This window comes from Rhynchophorus ferrugineus, unplaced genomic scaffold (assembly GCF_030347505.1).
Source record: "Rhynchophorus ferrugineus isolate W39M unplaced genomic scaffold, kcgeb_rfMv2 rfM9, whole genome shotgun sequence".
NCBI lineage: Eukaryota > Metazoa > Arthropoda > Insecta > Coleoptera > Curculionidae > Rhynchophorus > Rhynchophorus ferrugineus.
In genome coordinates, this window is record NW_027472588.1 from 33,375,510 (window position 1) to 33,395,368 (window position 19,859).

General features: G+C 34.4%; 1 protein-coding gene and 1 long non-coding RNA gene across 3 annotated transcripts in view; both read left to right on the plus strand.

The window, feature by feature from the left end:
• LOC143202779 (E3 ubiquitin-protein ligase mib1) overlaps nt 1-19,859 on the plus strand; it is a 450,080-nt gene that overhangs the window by 346,046 nt on the left and 84,175 nt on the right. The window lies entirely within an intron of this gene.
• Nucleotides 10,679-17,582, plus strand: LOC143202021 (uncharacterized). Its single transcript, XR_013007064.1, has 3 exons — nt 10,679-11,388; nt 11,476-14,585; nt 15,853-17,582. It is a non-coding gene; the product is annotated as an uncharacterized LOC143202021 (long non-coding RNA).

Genomic DNA, 19,859 nt, shown 5'->3' on the forward strand with positions numbered 1-19,859 from the left:
GTTGGGGTGGCTGGCTGTCGAGACGCGGGGTGGGAGGGGGTAGCAGCAGGAGGAGGTGAGGCCAGGACCATGCGGATGTCGGCCGGTGGCGAGGGGGAACTGAGGGGGGAGAGGTTGCTGGAGGTTCGGATGAGAGAGGATGAGGCGTACGCGTTCCTATCGTCCGTTTTTCTCTTTCCTCGCGATCGACGTGAAATTGGAACGTGGGGGACTCCGCCTTGCCACACCGTCTTGCGACGACACGTGTTCCGTACGGAAACAAACTGCCGAAGCACCTGCCGCTATTTTCGTTCCTTAACACTTAACGTATTCCTTCGATTCCGTGTCGTTATTTTGATCTCGAAACGGAAACTCGCACTACAAAATTTTTCATTCAAAATAAAACGGTTGTCTCTGTATCTTTATACATGTTGTAAAATGAAGCATCTATTCTACTAACATATTGTTGTTTTTCACAGTATTTCCACTAATGGTTTCCTTTTTTCCTGGCTGCACTGAGTAAAATTATTCATCCAGTATATAACTTGACTTTTACAGACTGTTCCTGCGATTTTAAAATTATATTTCATATAGAGGCAGTCTTGTAGTTTTTGTATTATTTTTTTAAGATCGAAATACCATCTCTATGGAAGTTGCATAACATCTTGAACCAGCAAAGTTAACTGTGCCAACTGATAAACTGCATAAAAGTAAAGTATGTTCTGCAATCTGCCCATGGGCAATAAGTATATATAATATGACTATCCTGACATGTAGTAGATCACTTCAATAAGTGATCCACAGTACAACTTATAATCTAAATCTTATTCTAGATACTATACTAACTTGTTTTAAAGCGTATCCTAACTTATTCTAAAACTATTCTAGCTTATTCTAGAGATTATAAAATCTCACTCTATGTGTCAATTAATCAGTTCGCATGGCAATTTGTGGTTGAGCCTACGCCCTTCACTGTCATCGCGCACATTTAACTGTTTGGCGAGTACATTGAGATGCACTAATAGTTTTTCAGAGTACTTCACACTAACACTCCGAATCACACTCGCGATGGGTTCGTAATATGGGGCATCGACGATGACTCGCAATACTTTAATCTGGAACCTCTGGAGGATATGTATGTTAGATTTGCTAGTAGTACCCAGCGATTTTATTGATACAAACTGGAGATAACGAATTTCAAACGATTCTAGTTTATTACAACACACATCCACTCAAAAAGTTGGCATACACTTCTCTGGTATGTCCAGTAGGTATGTCCACCGTAAAATGTGTGAAACTTTATTAGAAACCCCTGGAAACTTCTTAGATAATAACTGCGGAATAGCCAAATAGCCAGCAGTTAACCGGAAAGAGTTAACTCTTAAGCAATGAATTCGTGCTGCTATATAAGCACGTGCGACCTCACGTTATTTCCGTGGCCATTTGTTCTGGTCAATGCAACAAATCTCACTGGATGAACAATTCAATTTCCTTTCCATATAACATTCATACCTTGCCACCGAGATGTTACAAGGCCATAGAAATATTGAAATTGAAAATATAGAAATAATTAGGTCATACACGTAATAGTAAATGTGACTTAGCATTTGATTCGCATTTTTATCTGAATTTTTCTAGATATTTCAACATGTAGGCAAGCATTACCCTGCTAACATTAATGGTTATATTTTGACTGTATAAGAACAAATTTTTCTTCATATTTATCTCAAAAGCATCAATTCCAACAAACAAGCGCATATCTCATGTTTTTTTTTAACTGTACTCAGCTACTTAACTTTACTTAAGCTACTTGCGGAAGGAAGTTCAAGTTGAAACGAGTGTCTACAAATGGTAGAAGAACTAATGGTGTGGTCAGCGACTTAAAAGTTGTTACATCTTTACACTAAATAACTACATTAAAAATTGGATCAAACCTTCTAAAATTCTAATGTACTAAAACAAAGTAAAATAAATGTTAGTAGCACTTTTCAGATGTTTCCATTTAGTACACTTTAATGCACAACTGTACAAGATCACATGATTTGGTACTCTTGAGTCTGCGTCATAGTGCAGCGTCATCCAAGAGTTGCATCACTTTGATGTTAACATGGAAGTGGAGTCTTTCCTCATATTTTGTTACGAATTTCTTAATTTCCTCTATGACAGTTCTAAATGCCAAGGTCTCGTTGTAAGTGATTGGTTCCTACAGTATTTGGGTGCATCCACAATACTTTATTCTAAAATACTTTGTATTATTTTAAACCAATACATTTTTTTTTTTGTATTCTGATTCGAATTTTTCTCTTTTCTTTTTTATATGCTCATTCCATCGAAGTTTTGCATCAAGATCCTTCCCAATATACTTACCATTGTTACTGTGGGATAATATTATTATTCGTATTGCTTCGGTAACACTTTATGTAATTTATACTGACTTTAACTTATGACTATATAGACTAACGTAGGCTACGTCCAATAATATAGCTGAGCAAAATTTTTCCCTTCGTAAACTTTTTCAGTAATGTATCTACCTAGTCATTTGTTGAATGTTTGCTCAACCAAAACAAACTAAGCGCAGGTATTACATTTTTTTATCAAAAAGCAAATAAATGGATTGAGGTTGACTATTATTTTTACTAACCTATCGATCTCACCGCTTCTAAAAGATGTGAGAAAAATATATATCGCTAGACAATATAAGTTGTTTACATTACACCTTAAGGACACGTAATAAAGAATAGAACCTAATGATATACATCCTCTGTTATGTAAGGTAATTCCTTCAAAATGAATTCACAGTCCTTGTATGTTCTTTCTAAAGCAACGTGACTAATGTGTGTTGTTTTATATTGTTCAGCCATCTAGTTTGAACATACAGCCACTAACAATATATTTATCATACCGTCATTGTTTCTCTTTCGACAAATTTTTATCTGGTGCCCATTTACAAGCGAAAAAAATTAAATTACCCGTACGAGCCACCAACACGGGCTTTTCTTCGGCTAATAAATATCATCCCTCCCGCTTGACGTCGCCCATATTAAAATTGGCGTCGAAGGGGGGGCGGGATAAACGGGGAGGCTCAGTTATATGGTGTACGAGACAAAACTCCCCCTTTTCCGAACATCACTTAATTGGCAGGAATGAAAAATGCTCCTATCGTTTATTATAAGAGACCGAAGATTTATCATAAAACAGCAACAACCTTTTTCGGTTATGTCATTTATTTTATAAACACATCGGTTTGAAAGCCGCGAAAATTACTATGACAAAAAATATTTGTTTTCAGGGTAGTTCTGTTTAAAGAGCTATGGAACTATTTTTATACTATGAAAATATGAAATGCTCATAATTGTATTCTCGATATTCGTTACTTTTCTTGTTTGATTTCAAGAAATATGTGGTCTAAATCTAACACTTGTCTACAATTTAAAACAAGATATATAACTAGGAGGACCCATCAGCCCTATCTCAGTCTCCGGTGAAATAATGTTTATACATGTCACTGCTGTATTTTTTAATATATGTACCTCACTACACAGCACTACACAAGATCAGATGGTTTGATTCTTTTGAGTCTGCGTCCTGTTCTGGTGGTATCCAAAAGCTGCAATACTTCAATATTCTCATGAGAATGGAGCCTTTCCTCATACCCCCTTGCAATTCTCTTGATTTCTTGACTGACTGTGGGTATCTGAAGGTCTCGATGTAGGTAATCAGTCCTATAGTATTTGGGTGCACCCACAATACCTCTCAAGACTTTGTTCTAAAAAAATTGTATTTTATTTATGTTACTCTTTACATCCCCATAATTGAACTCCGTATGTCCATATAGGTTTCAATATTTGCTTATATAACAGCAATTTATTATGTACTGACAATTGTGATTTTCTTCCAATTAGCCAGTACATTTCCCTATATCTCAATCGAAGACAATGAGATTAAAACCCAACTCAACATTTTCAGATTAGCAGTTGATCAATCAACTGTTTCCAGCTTTTTATGCAGTCAGTGGAAAATATCTACCACATGAATTGATTGAAAATGTAATTTCACTGCTTGCTAGGCAAACGTTTTGTTTGTTGTTTCATATTGTATCTGGTGATGAAAAGTAAATATATTACAGCAATCGCAAGCCTAAAATTAATAGGTTAGTCCAGAAGAGCCATCCACAGCGTTACCGAAGGGGAATAGTCATGTCCATAAAATCCTGCTGTATATATGACTGCTAAATTTCGAATTAAACTGCTATTATAGATGTCCACCAATGTTAATTGAACCAATTGAACGACACATTATTGCAAAACAGATCCACAATAGCGAATAAAAGACGCAAAGTCAACCCCATTCATAACAATACCCGGCCACACGTTGCAAGAATTGTGAGAGACACACTGTTGACGCTAGAATGAGAAAGCCAACCGCACATAGCGAACTCACCAGCACAATAGCGTTTTCTGACACAGCTACAAGTAAATTACAAGTGGCTGCCAACATTACTAATCAAACCAAGAAATTGTGAATAAATTTAAGTGCAATGAAATCTAGTTATCTAAGTTTCACATATAAAAATATTGATTACCTGCAAATAATAATTGGCTCTAGAATAATTCTGTATGCCATTACTGCGTGGAGAGATTAAGTTAAAAGAATCAAGCAAAAAGTCCTGTATATAACAAAATGTTAATGTATTAACAAATTTTGATACCACTGTGAATCTACTGTGGACAACTATAGGGTTACACAAAGAAATCTAATGACAATATAATGCAAACATATAAAAACACAGTCCTTCGAAGCATTTTAAAAACTTTATAGTATATATTACATAAGGAAATTCACAAAAACTAACGCTGCTTACAGTGAGCAAAGAAATTAAACGCGAAGTATAGATATTACGTAAACACTTTTTCACGTAACACTTAAGAACTGGTTGCGACAAAACCCGTTCGAACCAGTTTGGTTAGTGATCAGGTGTACATTCACTAAAAGCTATTTAAAGTAGGATTTGAAACTTTGAAGCTGAACTTGGACATACAGTTATTAGGTAATGAAAGCTAGTTGTAATATATGTGTCTTATCCTTTTACATAAAGAAAATCATCAAAAACTCTGATATTCCTTATTTAACTCACCATTGTATCCCAGCTATTTGATATCTAAAAACCATCACCAAATACATGCAAAAACTATTAGTGCACAAAAAGCAGATATGATTCTTCGGTCCTTATTTTTAATATGGATATCCCAAGGAGCTCACAGATCTTCTACTTGCATGTAGATCCTAGTTGTGAAGTTCTATCCATGTGCTGACAAAGTTCATTATTGTAGCGACTTCCAGCCAAGTTATCATTTCAAATAGGCATAAAACAAATAGTTGTAGATGTAACGATGAGCAGAAAAAGTAACATATTAAAGTTTCGAAAAAAATAGTCACCTTTTTCACAGTTTACATAGTTGTATTAAAAGATTTATCATTTTTTCATTAAACTGAATTATATCCATTAAATGGTCTATTAAGTTATTGATTGATAAACAATTTATTAATGGTTAAAAGAGTGAAAAAGCATACATAATGTAGCTTCATATTTCTAATATTTACTAAAATTCTGCGAATCAGAACATCCCATATAAGTATATATAAATATCATTCTTAGAGAATAAAACAATTTTGAAATTATTCTTTGACTTTAGCATGTATATTAGAACAATAACTGTATATTAAAGGATTGTAACATAAAGTTAATAAAAGATTCAAAGAATAAATTGTCATATAGTTACATATCTTATTGCATTAATTATTGAAAACCTTAGTATTTATCAACGGTTTACAATATTTACCAAATTACGCCATGTTGTTTTAATATGTTAAATTAATGTATTTATTACCTGAAATATTCGATTAATGATTTATTACTAAATGTTTTTACTACCGAAACTTGAAATGGCTTAGAATATCAATAAAATGTACAGAAAGCTTTTAACAAATTACAGTACAATTTTATACTATTGTAAATATCTGAATGAGTGAATACTAACATCTTAAGCAAGAACAATTTTTCTTAGCTGTTCAAGGTTCACAAGATTGCAAATTAACTGAAATTCTTAAAATTTTAAGTATTTTTATGAATGTTTATATTATGATGAATCTGAAAAAACTGCTTGTGAAAGTCTAAGTACTTGTAAATAAAGAGGACATACGATTCTTGTTATTCTCGAATCTTGTTAATTTCTATTAAGATGAAATGTGTACATATTTCGTGTTTTACTTTCACAGCTGAATATACGTTTCGATAAAGCCGACACTTTAATTTATTACTCCTACAACAAAATGTAAATTCTTACTTTATATTATCATACTACTCTTAATACGTTCGCAGACAATAACGCGTCAGCGCGTAATGTAAAGCTTTCATTGGATGCCATTTACGCTACAGCACGTTATATGTGCGGTGGTCTATCTAAGCCTTGTATATGTTATAGTTCGTCATTAGCAATATGCTCGTACGTGTTGGTTTCGATTTTTCCTTCTTGATTCATATGTATTATAAAATTGCATTTGGCGGGAAAAAATATGGATATCTCAGGGCCCTCTCGTCCTAAAAGTGGAAAAATACATATGAAACGTGCCCTAACTTTACAATAAATATTCAAGCAATCGTATTCCAAATTACGACTTTCGTTCGTCTGTCATAAAAAATGATTTGCGTTTCATGAACTTACTAAAGGCTCCATCTAAACCTACTTTCATAGCAGTTATTAGCGAACATGTTTTGAAAATACGATAGAAGAAGAAAGCAGGTGGCCTCTTATGTGAATAGGAAATTTTATTATTTTTTTTTTCGCTAAAGTCTACATACGCATATTTAGCTGATTACCGAGTACATTGGGATGCACTGACACTCTTTCGAAGTACACGTTGAATTACACTTGTTATTGGTTCTAGAGGAATATCGCGTTGTATCACTTTATTTGAAATATAGTACGGAGCATCAACTATGGCACGCAACACCTTATTTTGAAACCGTTGAATGATGGATATATTTGATTTGCTAGCGGTACCCCATAGTTGGATTCCATATGCCCAAATGGGTTTGAGTATAGACTCATACAGCAATACCTTGTTATCTAATGATTACTTGGATTTGCGCACATCCCAGAAGACATCCGGTTTTACATTTTATGCCTCCCGATGCACCCATTTTCCTCAAAAAGAGAGGCGAGGTTTTCGCTAAGCCTATTAATATATAGATCTAACAACAATTAGGATAGTTATCAACGACGAGTTAACACTCATTTCATTTACTCTTATAAATAACAGACTGGATAAATGTTGTTGCATTTACAGGGCATGTAAACAAGCGCCATTGGCTCAAAGTGAATTAGTACAAGTAAAAACGTTATCGCTGACGGACTAATGAATTTTAGCATCATTTGCGACAAAAGTGAAACAGCATCAGACCAGAACCGGGTCGCGCAACAAGTAGCGCATAAACGCGACCGACGCCGAGAGACAATTTGTCATCAACGTAAAAGCGCAACCGAGACCTGTTTACATTGAAACCGAATTAGTAGAAAAAAATCCGGCTCCAAATTGAAACGGGATCAAAAGAAACCGCCTCCGTTGCGTTGCAGTTTAATTCCGGCTCACCTCCTTTGAATTAAAACCTCCACGTACACTCGATCTCCCTCCCCGGCCTCTTGGGACCAATCGAGGGCTCGTATAGGGTCGGTGTAGTACACCCTCGTACCTTACACCGCCATAGAATGGATGGTGTGTGCGATTATATATCTTATTAACACCCTGTATGCAATAAGTTCCGACTTTGTTGGTAAATCTAGTTAACTGTGCAAGACAAATGCTTGTTTATTTGATAGTGTTTTTTTTACCAGTTTAAGTCTGTTTAGCGTATATAATGCTAATGAAAAATTGCTATGTTTTTGAGAAAAACAGGAAATCAATGAACATTTGTTGTCAAAAAGATGGAATTATCACGAGAGATCTTTCAAACATAGTTATTTTTTAACTCTGACGGTACGATATGGGTTGATAAAAATACCTAAAAATGTAAACAACTGTTAAACAACCTAACCTTACTCTTCGATACGATGACTTTAACATTTATTTTTGCATAAAAGTAATAGTTTTCCATTTAGTTTTATTGAGTTATTTATCAAATAAACAGAAAAGTCCCCGGCCTACCATAGTAAAACACATTTTTTGGCAAAATTAATTTTTTTATGCAACATAATTCCCTTCAAGTGTGATACACTGATTATAGCGACCCTCCAACTTTTCGATGCCATTTTTGTAGCACGATTTATCCTTCGCTTCAAAATAGGCCTCAGTGTCGGCGATCACCTCTTCATTCGACGAAAATTTCTTCCCAGCGAGCATTCTTTTGAGATCTGAGAACAGGAAATAATCAGATCTGGAGAATACAGTGGATGAGGAAGCAATTCGGAGCCCAATTCATGGATTTTTGCCATCGTTTTCACTGACTTGTGACACGGTGCATTGTCTTGGTGAAGCAGCACCTTCTTTTTCTTCAAAAGCGGCCGTTTTTCGGCGATTTCGTCCTTCAAACGGTCCAATACCGCTATGTAATAGTCGCTATTAATGGCCCTTCCTGGTAGGTAAGGTACTCAATGAAAATGATTCCATGCGCATCCCAACATACAGACGCCATAACCTTGCCAGTCGACTGTTGCGTTTTCCCACGCTTTGGAACGTTTGCAGCCCACTAGGATGATTGTCAATTGGACTTCGAAGTGAAAATGATGGAACCATGTTTCATCCATTGTCACATATCGACACAAAAACTCCTTATGGGTTTATTACGCTTGATCATCTTCAAACACTGCTCCGAATCATCAACTCGTCGTTGTTTTTAGTCACAATTGAGCTCGCGCGGCACCAACATTGCACCTAGCTTTCTCATACCCAAATATTCGTGAACTATATGATGTACACGGTCAATTGATATCTTTAGAGTGTTCAAAAATCATTTTGTGAATTTTTTAAATGTTTTCTTCGGTAACAACCTCTTTTGTCCATCCACTGCGTTCACCGTCTTCGGTGCTCATTTCACCATGTCTAAACTTAGCATACCAATCCTTGATGATTGATTTTCCTGTGGCAGTATCCGGAAGCTCGGTATCAAGCCAAATTTTTGCTTAAACTGTATTGTTTCTTTTCAAAAAGTAATATTTTATCAACACGCGAAATTCCTTTTTATCCATTTTTTTTCACAATAACAAAAGTTGCTTCACGTTCACAAACTAATGATCCGACAAATTCATACACGCATCTTTTGAGGGTTAGGGTAACTAAAAGATAGATGGATTTAATTCTAGTAGCGTCATCTATGTGTCAGGCCGGGGACTTTTCAATTGATCTGTTACAGACACGCTTACAATTAACATATTAGTTTCCTAATTCCACTACTTTTGTTGTGTTATTTTAATTAATTTCGATTTTAATCGAATAATAATAGAGGAATGATGGAATAATTGATAAATAATGAATATTTAAACTCTGATCATTGTTCATTATATCTAACCATCAAGTGATAAAATAATCACGAAAGCTTAAAATCCAATTCTGGTTAATAAGCACACAGATTGGGATTATTTCAGTTACCTATTACAGCAGGATATTGATCTGAATACACCTCTTAAAACAATTAATCAATACCGTAAAATATTTTACCATTGTCATTGAAGGAGCTGCTTGGAGAAATACCCCTTTTATTAAACGGTATCTGACGTGTTTCAAAAGAAATTAGAGGTCTGATAGCTGTAAAACTTAAACTTAGAAGAAGACGGCATCAATCCAGAAGCCCATCTGATAATATCTTGCCTGATAGAGCCGCAGAGCAATAACAAAGGAAATTAAAGAAATCAAATAAGCATCAGTCGCTGGATTCTTTTCGAAACTCTCTGTGAACGATTATGCATTCACTCTGGAAAGTTAGTAAACATTTTAAATGTCCTATAGTCTAAGTGAACATCTGGAAGAAAGATTCCATCTAAACCAAGGGGATAATATTCTACCATAGCTCAATTCTAATTATTGTTCTGAGAGGATTGCAGTGGTTACTTCTAGGGAACTTTCGGAAGAAATTAAGCACCACTTTAATTTTAAAAAAAGCATCAAGCTATTGTTACGGGAAAGATTCTTTATAAACTCCAAAGAAAACTGTTGGTTAATTTAACCAATCTGTTTAATGCTTGCATTCGGTTGAACTATTTACCATATGCATGGAAACTACTGAAGAAATAGTTATACTAAAACCTGGTAAAAAATCCATGTGAAATTTAATCATAGCGCCCTATTTTTTTATTGTCAGTTATGGCTAAACTATTTGAGAAATTTATGAAATTGTAAAACGCTTCAAACATATTCTCGAGCAAATCTCACTCACCAGTTTGGTTTCAGGAATGCTCACTCAACAATTAACCAAGTATATCCAATTACTTATTGACGAAAACCTAGCTGAAATATTCAAAGAAATTTCAGGCAGCTTAGCAGTTGAAAAGTCTAAAAGAGGAAAATATGGTTACTACATAAATTAAGCCATTTCAACATCGTTTTTTCATTACTTGTAGGACAAAAATGAAGAGTTATATGGGGCTTATTGTGACACGCGGCGTGACGGTGAAAAGTGAATCACTACAATCCCAGTCGCAAAAAGTCATGGGTTAGTCCAGGCGAGCAATCTACATCAACACCATGCGGAGTATTCGCGGTCATACAGTGTTGCTGTGCATATAGTGGGATCAGCAAAGTTTAGAGTATCACAAACTGCTAAAACTTAATGGAAATTTTACTGTAGATTTATATCGGCGTCAATTGAACGACGTATTGTTGCAAAAAAGACAATGTCATCCTTTTGTCCAAGAATTCTCGGTCACACATTACAAGAGCTGAAAAGGATACATTGTGTAAATCGAAAAGGAAATTCTACAGCGCCCAGCGTACATGTCGGGCATAGTAGTTTCTGGTTACCAGTTGTTCAGATTGATGAATAGCTGATACACAACTTTGAGATGCTGTCGAAGCACGAAAATGGATCGCTTCCAAATCAGCATACTTCTGTCAACACTGTAACACTATGTTACCATAAAAATGGTAAAATTTGTAGAAAATCGATAGAGAATATTTTGATTATTACAAAATTAAATATTAAAATGAAAAGTGATTAGAATACATACAAATATCTAATATTAAGCGCAGGTCATTAACATATGGAATTGTCACGAAAAAACTTTTAATATAATACAGTTTTAAAAAGCTTGTAGGTCTTCCTTTTAGTATAGTAGAGTACAAACTGGATTATCAACGATAACAAATATTTCACGAATGTTTCTCATTCCTAAGTCGGTTTGTATATCTACTAAAAGACTTGTTGAATATATATTATGCTAGATGTAATACACTCAAACTCAAAATACTAATAAAATAATCACTAACGATGAACTTCCCCAAAAAAAGTTATGAGAAAATTTCCACCATATTGTCGAAACAATACCTTCCTGAGTGCAAATGACTGAAATTAAACTATAAAAATAGAAGACTGTTGCCACTTATATTAAAAGCAGTTTGTCTTCTATATCCATTATATATTCATTGTACCAAAACCATGATCCATCGTGATTGTATCATACAGAAACGATTAAATTATTCTCAATATCCTCAATGTGTATATCAAAAATCATTGAAGGTTTACAAGGGAAAAGGCTTCAATCAATGAGTTACTTGAACGAGTCACCAAAATGTGCGTGGTATAGCACTGTCCAGATTATCTTTCCTATTTATTAATTCCCACCAAACCATCAGTGCGGATATTGTAAAACTTCTCCGGATTTCAGCTATGATATTCTTCGCACATTATTATCGTACGTCATCACGCATAATGATTCAATTCAAAAATGATTCATCTTGTAACTATTTACTCATGTTGAACCTGAGCTTTAATAATTCACTGACACTTCCTAGTTTCTACAGATTATTCTAAATAATCTGACTTATATTTTGAATTAACTATTGTAATGTAAATGAGATAACTATTGATTGTAGCTTATACATAACAAATAGAAGACTATTTGCGTGAAACATTTAAATCCTCGAGGGGATCCAGAGCCGCCTAAAGGTAGTTAAATATTTATAATCAGAGGCGTTAAGAGAGAGGAGGTGTGAACTAGACAATATGTTGAAAAAAACTGTTAACGTGGAAAATGGCATAAATAAACAATTAAATAGAATTATTTTAGTCTTATACTGTGTATGAATTTATTTTTACATATTATATTATTTTATATAAACTGTTAGAATAAAATAAAATTAATGTTTACTGCTTCAGAATGGTTGTAAGTTTTACGGTACCTACAGTACACTAATAACCTACAGTAAAAATATTAGTAGCTTTTCAATTTTCTATTGCTTTACTTTATTCATATCTTAATACTTCATATAAAAATATTTTTCTTTGCTCTTTATATTTACGTTCGTATGACACAAGTTTATCGAGATTGTTATACAGTAAATTTCCACCATTGTTTGAGTACAAGAAAACATTATGATTATTCGATATAATATTTTACAAAAATATGCTATATATAGTAAGCATATTAATCTTTATAATGAATTAATGGTTCAACTTTCTATTGACTTCCAAATCGATTCCAAAAGGACTATCTAAATTTATTTGTAATAATCCATCACTATATGGTTTTTATCTGATTTGTTGACACTATTTCACATATTTGATATGTTCGGTCACTATTCCTCAGCAATTTTTCGGTTTTTAACTTCGTTCTTATATTCCATGTACTTATTTTTAATTGAATCTCTTTCTTTAATTGTTGCCTTCTATATTAATCTTTTTTTTATTTTCATTTTTCATCGTCATTTATGACTTCCTTGGTCTCTTGATTTATTGATTTATAGGCTCTCTGTTAAAATCGTTATTATTATAGAATGGTGTTCACTATATTTAATTTTACTTTTTATTTTTCTATTAGTCGGATGCTGATATTTCTTTCCTTTATGGTATTTTTACTGCTTACTACTGTGACTACTTTTTGTTCTCGATTATTTATACTACCTTCACTCTATTTGTCTGTATTTCCTACATTGTTTTCTTCAATTTGTACATCACCAGCTATTGATCATTTTTATCTACTATTATTCTTCGATTTCTTTGCCTTCTAGCTTCAATAAAATTCTGCCCTTCTATATATTCATATATTGAGAAAAATCGGTACAACATATAGTAATTAACATATTTTCCTTCATTTTCTACAACTTTTCCCATTATTCGAATGTCTAAAGAACTTGGTGGTTTGGCAACTATCCAATCATCGATTCATTTTCGTACTAATACTCAGAATAAACTGATAATTGGAAGGCACTATAGTGACAATGCTGGATCCAGCAGAACTTACCATTCGAGCTGCAACAGTGTATCCTTCACAACATCACCATGAGTTTCTTCACCAGATTTCAGCAGTTTTTCTGAAGTATTTGATGGGCTTCGTAATATTACCCATGTTATAAGATATATGAAAAATTGTACTAATCAGTTTTTTGAACATCGAAATTTAATAAACAACTGGAGTGAGCAGAATATTTGAGTGCTACTTTTTAACATTATTTTTTAAGATCAATACATATTATTATATTATATATCCAAAATGTTCTGAATAGAAGTTGATAAAATAGGAAATCCGATCCTTTCCCTCCCTTGAAGCAGAACGAACAGAAATCCCTCGTCGATTTACGGGGGTTGAGATCTCTGTCAAATGGTATCCATCATCAAATCAGTCTTGACCAACACATACGCGTTCAACGATCCGTTCGGTCGTGTTCGTTTCCGTCCGGCTCCGAACGAATTGGCACTCGTTAAATAGCGCGGAAAGTGCCGAACGGTCGATCGTTAAAACGAACAGATTTATTCGACGCGCAAATCTGATTTCTCTCTTTTCGATTTCGGCGGTTATTACGCGACCGGATATGGCCGGTCTATTCGGATGGTCATTACCTTTACAAACATACGAATACTATTACTGTCTCTTCAATAAGTATCGTATACAGTATGTGTTTGCCGGAAAGTGCAAATTGTGTATAGTTTTAAGAATATATGGAGAAGGTTCCTAACAAATTTCAAGTAAATTAGTTCAGTAGAGATTTAAATATCTTCTCAACCGTCTTGAAAACTACTTTCGTTTAAAATTATACCGGTTTAAATGTCGGGTCTCTTAAGCAGATATATCTATAAAAAATTTTTGAAAAATTGTCTTAAGGTTAATCTTTGAAAATATGAAAAATATCGATCTAATCGATCGATCGTAAAATCAAGACATCATGCCCTAATGTTAGTTCAGAAGCTTTTTTGTCTATGCCACCAATACAGCAGAGTCCGAATAATCAAAACGCATTGTTTAATTAACACACGATTTTTAATTATTTTTTATTTGTTTGACAATAATCAAATGTTGTTTGCAACATGCTTTTGGATCTTTATGGTATATGACAATATTTTTAAGACTCATCATTAAATTGTATCACTTGTCGATTTATTGTAAACTTATTAATATCATAATGTCATAGGGAATATCACAAAAAGCCAGTTTTCAGCTATAATTTCCAGAATAGTACTCTATTTACTATTATACTTCCTTTACGTATAAAGAAAGAAAGTTGTTTTCACATACCACTTAAAGCATTTCTGAAGGTCTTTTGGTTCACACGTAGACTTTTCAGCATATTCTAACTCTAAATCTTTTAAAGCTCTCTCTATGATTGGCAAAAATATAGCATATAGCATAATTTTTCAATAGAAAGGCCTTACTCTTGTACCACAACTAATATCGATACAAATAGTTCGCCTTCACATAATAATACCAAAATAGACAATTTTTCATTCAGTTTATGTGGTGTCTATTTTCTTTATTTTTTATTAAACCCATATTTCGATAAATACTTGACTTATACTACAAATATTGCTTCTTGTTCTTGTTTATTCTTGATTCTGTTCAAAATTACACTAGTGCGCAAAAATATTCAATGAAGATGTTATAGTTGATGCCCTTAAATAGAGAAGTAGCTTAGCTATTTACATATTAAAATTTTCAGAAGTAGATTCAGGTAAGTGTGCGTTTATAAAAATTTTAGTAGCAGTAAGAAGCCAACTTTTTCATTGAAAACGGTATAACCTAAATAATCAACAATTTTTTATGTTTTATGTGCTAATAATTGAAATTTAATACATTTAATTACTTGTACATATATGTAAAGTATAAGCTTTGAAATAAAGGTCTAAATTAATGAATTTAATGATTAAGCTTAGAGGTTAGATATAGCTTAGAGTTTCAGAGCGTATATGGAGTTAAATTTACGTGGGGTATAATGGATTTTTCCATTGATGCTCATCAACAAGTAGTCCAGCAACATCAATTTTTTTGTCACAGCACAAAAGTCGCTATAATTCAACTTAAATACACTGGATTACAAGCTGATTGAAGACGCAGTGAAAACCAAACATATGAAAACCATAAAATGAAAAAAATGTAATTGGCGATTAAATTTATATTTTTATGAAAATTCTAAAAGCAGTTCCATGTAAAAGGGCATGGATAGATCTAACAGAGCCTATTATATCGACATCAAATTAGTACATTTGCAATCAACTTCATATTAAAGCCCATTGACAGGCTCCACTTTACAGTGTGTCATTTCTTTATTCAAGTGTGAAGAAAAATGTTTCAGTATGTTGGAAAATGTCAGAAGATTTTTTTTTACTTCAATTTGGGCGACTATGCTCCATCGATTTCAATATTTGAATAAGCTGATCTGTATTTGGTGGATCAGGTTGATGGGGTATCATATGAGCTGCTAAAATGGGAATACTGAAGTAGCCATAACAATTATTTAATTAGTTATTTTTCGACATGACAGCTTTCGACCATATATAGCAACACCGGTGAAAACATACTTGGAAACATTAAAATGGGGAAGTGCTACCCCATCCAGCGTATTCTCCAGGTCGTCATGTTCCTTCTGATTATTAATTGTTCCAACATATGGGTCGTGACCTGTCTAAGCAATGCTTCACTTCTTATGAAGATATCAAAAAATATGTCGATTCGTGGAGAGCTTTAAAAGATACATCGTTCTTTCGAAATGGAAACCGTAAAATGCCTGAAAGTTGGGAAAAAGTAACAGCTATCTATGAATTACAGAAAAAAACATAAACAACAAAAAAGTTTCTTCTGTATGTCTAGAAGGAACAATGTGCAATGTACGAACAATTAACAATCTTCAAGTACTACACCTAATATACTTATTCTTCCAACAAAATTATAGTGTATTTGAATTTCACATAAGATATTGACGAAAACGTACGTTTGCATTGTCCTCGAAATGAAAACAGTTTTTCGAAAAGTTTTTCATTCATTTCCTAACACATACAACAAAAGCCCAATTACTCTCGTCCGAATCAATCGAGAAATTTTTCAACAAAACCAATCGGACCGAGGGTAGACGGAGGCAACGCTCGAGAAAATCATAACGAGCACTCAGTACGCGAGAGCCAACAAGTCGCGGGACGGAGGCGACCGAGACACTCTCTCCATCGACGACCAAAGAAAATTAGGAGCCAATCAATCGGTGCTCCGTCGTTCGCCGGGTCGAGGAGGATCGGAAGGAAACGGCAAAGAGAACAAAACTAATTAAGTTTCCTGAAACGTTAATAATTGTAATAACGTCGCTGCGAAAAAAAATCATTACGGCAACGGTGTGAAACGTCGACGAAAAGTGACACTGCATAAATCAGAGCGCACCCATACGTGAAATTTCCAATTTTGCTGCCGCTACGACCCCCCTACCCCCGCCCACTGCGACGACATGGTCGAGGTAACTTTTTTTAATAAGAAGCAGGTAAACGGTCCTGTCTCTCGTTCTTCCGTAGCGTTTCTTCGCTTGTGATTATGTAAATACATCGGAGAAGGTTTACGTTAAAGTCCGTATATTTCGGATAAATACTTTTTCAGATGGCGCGGTGGTCGAGGACGGTCCACCTACTCGTGTGATATTCCAGTAACAGAGCTGATATTCCAGTAAATGATCCCAGTAACAGAGCTGGGTAAGACCCGATGTCTTAGGGAATAATCTCTAAGTTGATTACCGGCCAGGCTGTTAATGCTGATGATCGTGGTTCGAAGTCCACCCGGTACGTAAGTACCAGGTGCACCGGAGAGTCATGGTTTTTCTAACACTGGCGCTAGATACACATGTCATTTTATTCCACTGACATCAGACTTCAAAGCTATATAAGTTATATATACACCTTAAGAACATCTGAGGCGTGATTTCGAAAATTCAAAAGTGAAGGTTTAAACGGACAAGATAGTGCGTTCTGGCAGACCGAAAAAGTTTGATGACCTGCAAGAGTTATTGGTTCAAGACCCAATCCAAACTCAAAAACAGTCGGCAAAAGCATTAAATGTGGGCCAAGAAATGATTAGAAACCGATTACGAGCAATAGGGAATATCCAAAAAATGGAAAGATGGGTGCCACATCAATTGAATGACAGGCCAAAGGAAAATCGAAAAATAGTCTGTGAAATGGTATGACCAGAAATAATTTCTGCATAAAAGTGGCGGGTGATGGTAGGTGGATTTATTTTGAAAACCTAAGTGCAAAAAATTATGATTATCATCTGGCGAATCCACCCGATCGGCTTCAAAGCCAAAACGTTTTATGCCGTGGTGTATTACGAAGTATTGAAAACTGGTGAAAGATTTAATTAATAACGGTCGCAAATGATCACAACAAATGATCAATCTGAACTCACCACTGATTAAAAAACGTCCAGAATGGACCCGAAGACACGGTAAGGAGATTTTACAGTACGATTTGGAGAAGCTTGACACGATCAAGTGTTCAAGTCTCTGTTAATGGCTTGGTTTATGGCGTCCATCTCTGTTCCCTATGGAGATCATTATTCCTAAAGTAGAACGAAACGTTAACAGGATATTATAAAACTTTATTCTAAAACCACTGAATTGTATCTAAATGCTCATGTTATTAAAACCTGTAAAATCTGAAATAAATAGAAATATCTAATAGGGAATAATTGGGAATGTTGGAATCGTATCAAATTTATTTTAACCAAAATTACTATTAGATAATAAAGATTATCGGGAATAAAAATTGCTGGTCTCGTTTTCAATTATTTTCAAATTATTTTTGGGTAGCACATAACTAACTTATTAAATTAAATCTATATTGTATTTTTTTATAAAGTCAGTTTATTGTTCTCAGTTATTTTTAAACCTCTCTACTGAATGCTCGCACAAATACACACACCCACTGTTTTTGAGACTCAGCCCTAGGTTCCTTCTTGGGTGTTAGTTCTTCGTTATTCTTAACATGGCACGATCTGTTTTCCATGTAAAATCTGTATTTCAGTTTAATTGTTTTTTAAAACAATCTTTCGCATTTTAGTGCAATTTCTGATGAAAGAATAGAACCATACATGTTCTAAAAAGTATTGAAAAAGACCAATTTTTTCCACCTTTCATACAGATACTATCTCGAGAGCTAGGTTTCGTCTTTTAAGATTATATACGAGTCAACAAATATAAAACAACAGGAATTAGGGAATGGACGTAAACATTATTTTTTGTCAGTAATTCAAGTCCTCAACTTACAATACACTATAGTGTTTTTATGAGACCAATAAGCTGCGTGTTAAAACAATTCGTACTTTAATTAATAGTTAATAAACGGCCACAATTTTTTGGCTGTGTGTGTTTGGCTTGCGGTGTTGATATACTTGTCACTGTAGGAACTTCATAGTTGAGGATGTCGAGATATTCATTCCTAGTAATCCGGCCAATGATGTGAAAGCACGGTTGAATACCACGATATTGCCACCTAAATCATAACAGAACTTCCCTCATAATTAACTGTAAAAACCAGGCAATCCGGATCATAGGCCTCTTTAGGGGTTCTCCATACATAAATCCGACCGTTTATGGGAAATAATGATTCATCAGACAAGTTTCCAAGGACGTTTAATATTTTCGCGGGAGTAAAGAATAGTTAATAAAGACATTATTGACATATATATTCGTCTATATTTTACAAAGTCATCTGAAATGATGTTAACAATGATGATTGTTATGTTATAAGCGACATGGTGCTAACCTACTTTAAATTTATTTTATTTTAATGGGACTTCACTTTTTTCTTCTAACTGTAGAGTTTTATAAGCTTAGAGGGTTGTCTTCCCTCATAAAGGGTTTTGCAATCGCAGCCCTATGAATATTAGATTTCTGGAATTTCCGTCGTACTGTTTTTGCTGAAACGGTATTACTCAAATACCTGTTGAGTTCTGAGGTCGCTTTTACTACAGTAATGTGATGTTGCCGGTTAACTTTGAATTTCACCCACTATTACTCTTCGTCAGTGCAGCATTGGATACAAAATATACCCGTGAAACGTTAAACAACGTCTGAGTGATCACATATTTCACCAACCGCTTGTCTTAACCGTCGTAAGACAAAAACTGAACAATACATACACGGAAGCAGTGTTGCCAATATATAACAAGATGTTACTACATTGCATGACATTCACATATATATTGTCTATCCCCTGTATATGTGTATCAATATAATTTTCCTCATTATTTATATCATCCAGTACTCCCACATTATTATTCAACGCAGAAAAAATAAACAAACCGAAAAGAGGTGGCCGGGCTAGCGGGGTTAGGGGGACGGGCGTATAATAAAGCGGAACAATTTGGTCGCGGGACCGTAGCCACAAAACAAAATGGCGATGCGGATTTACGGCGGCTACGCCACCA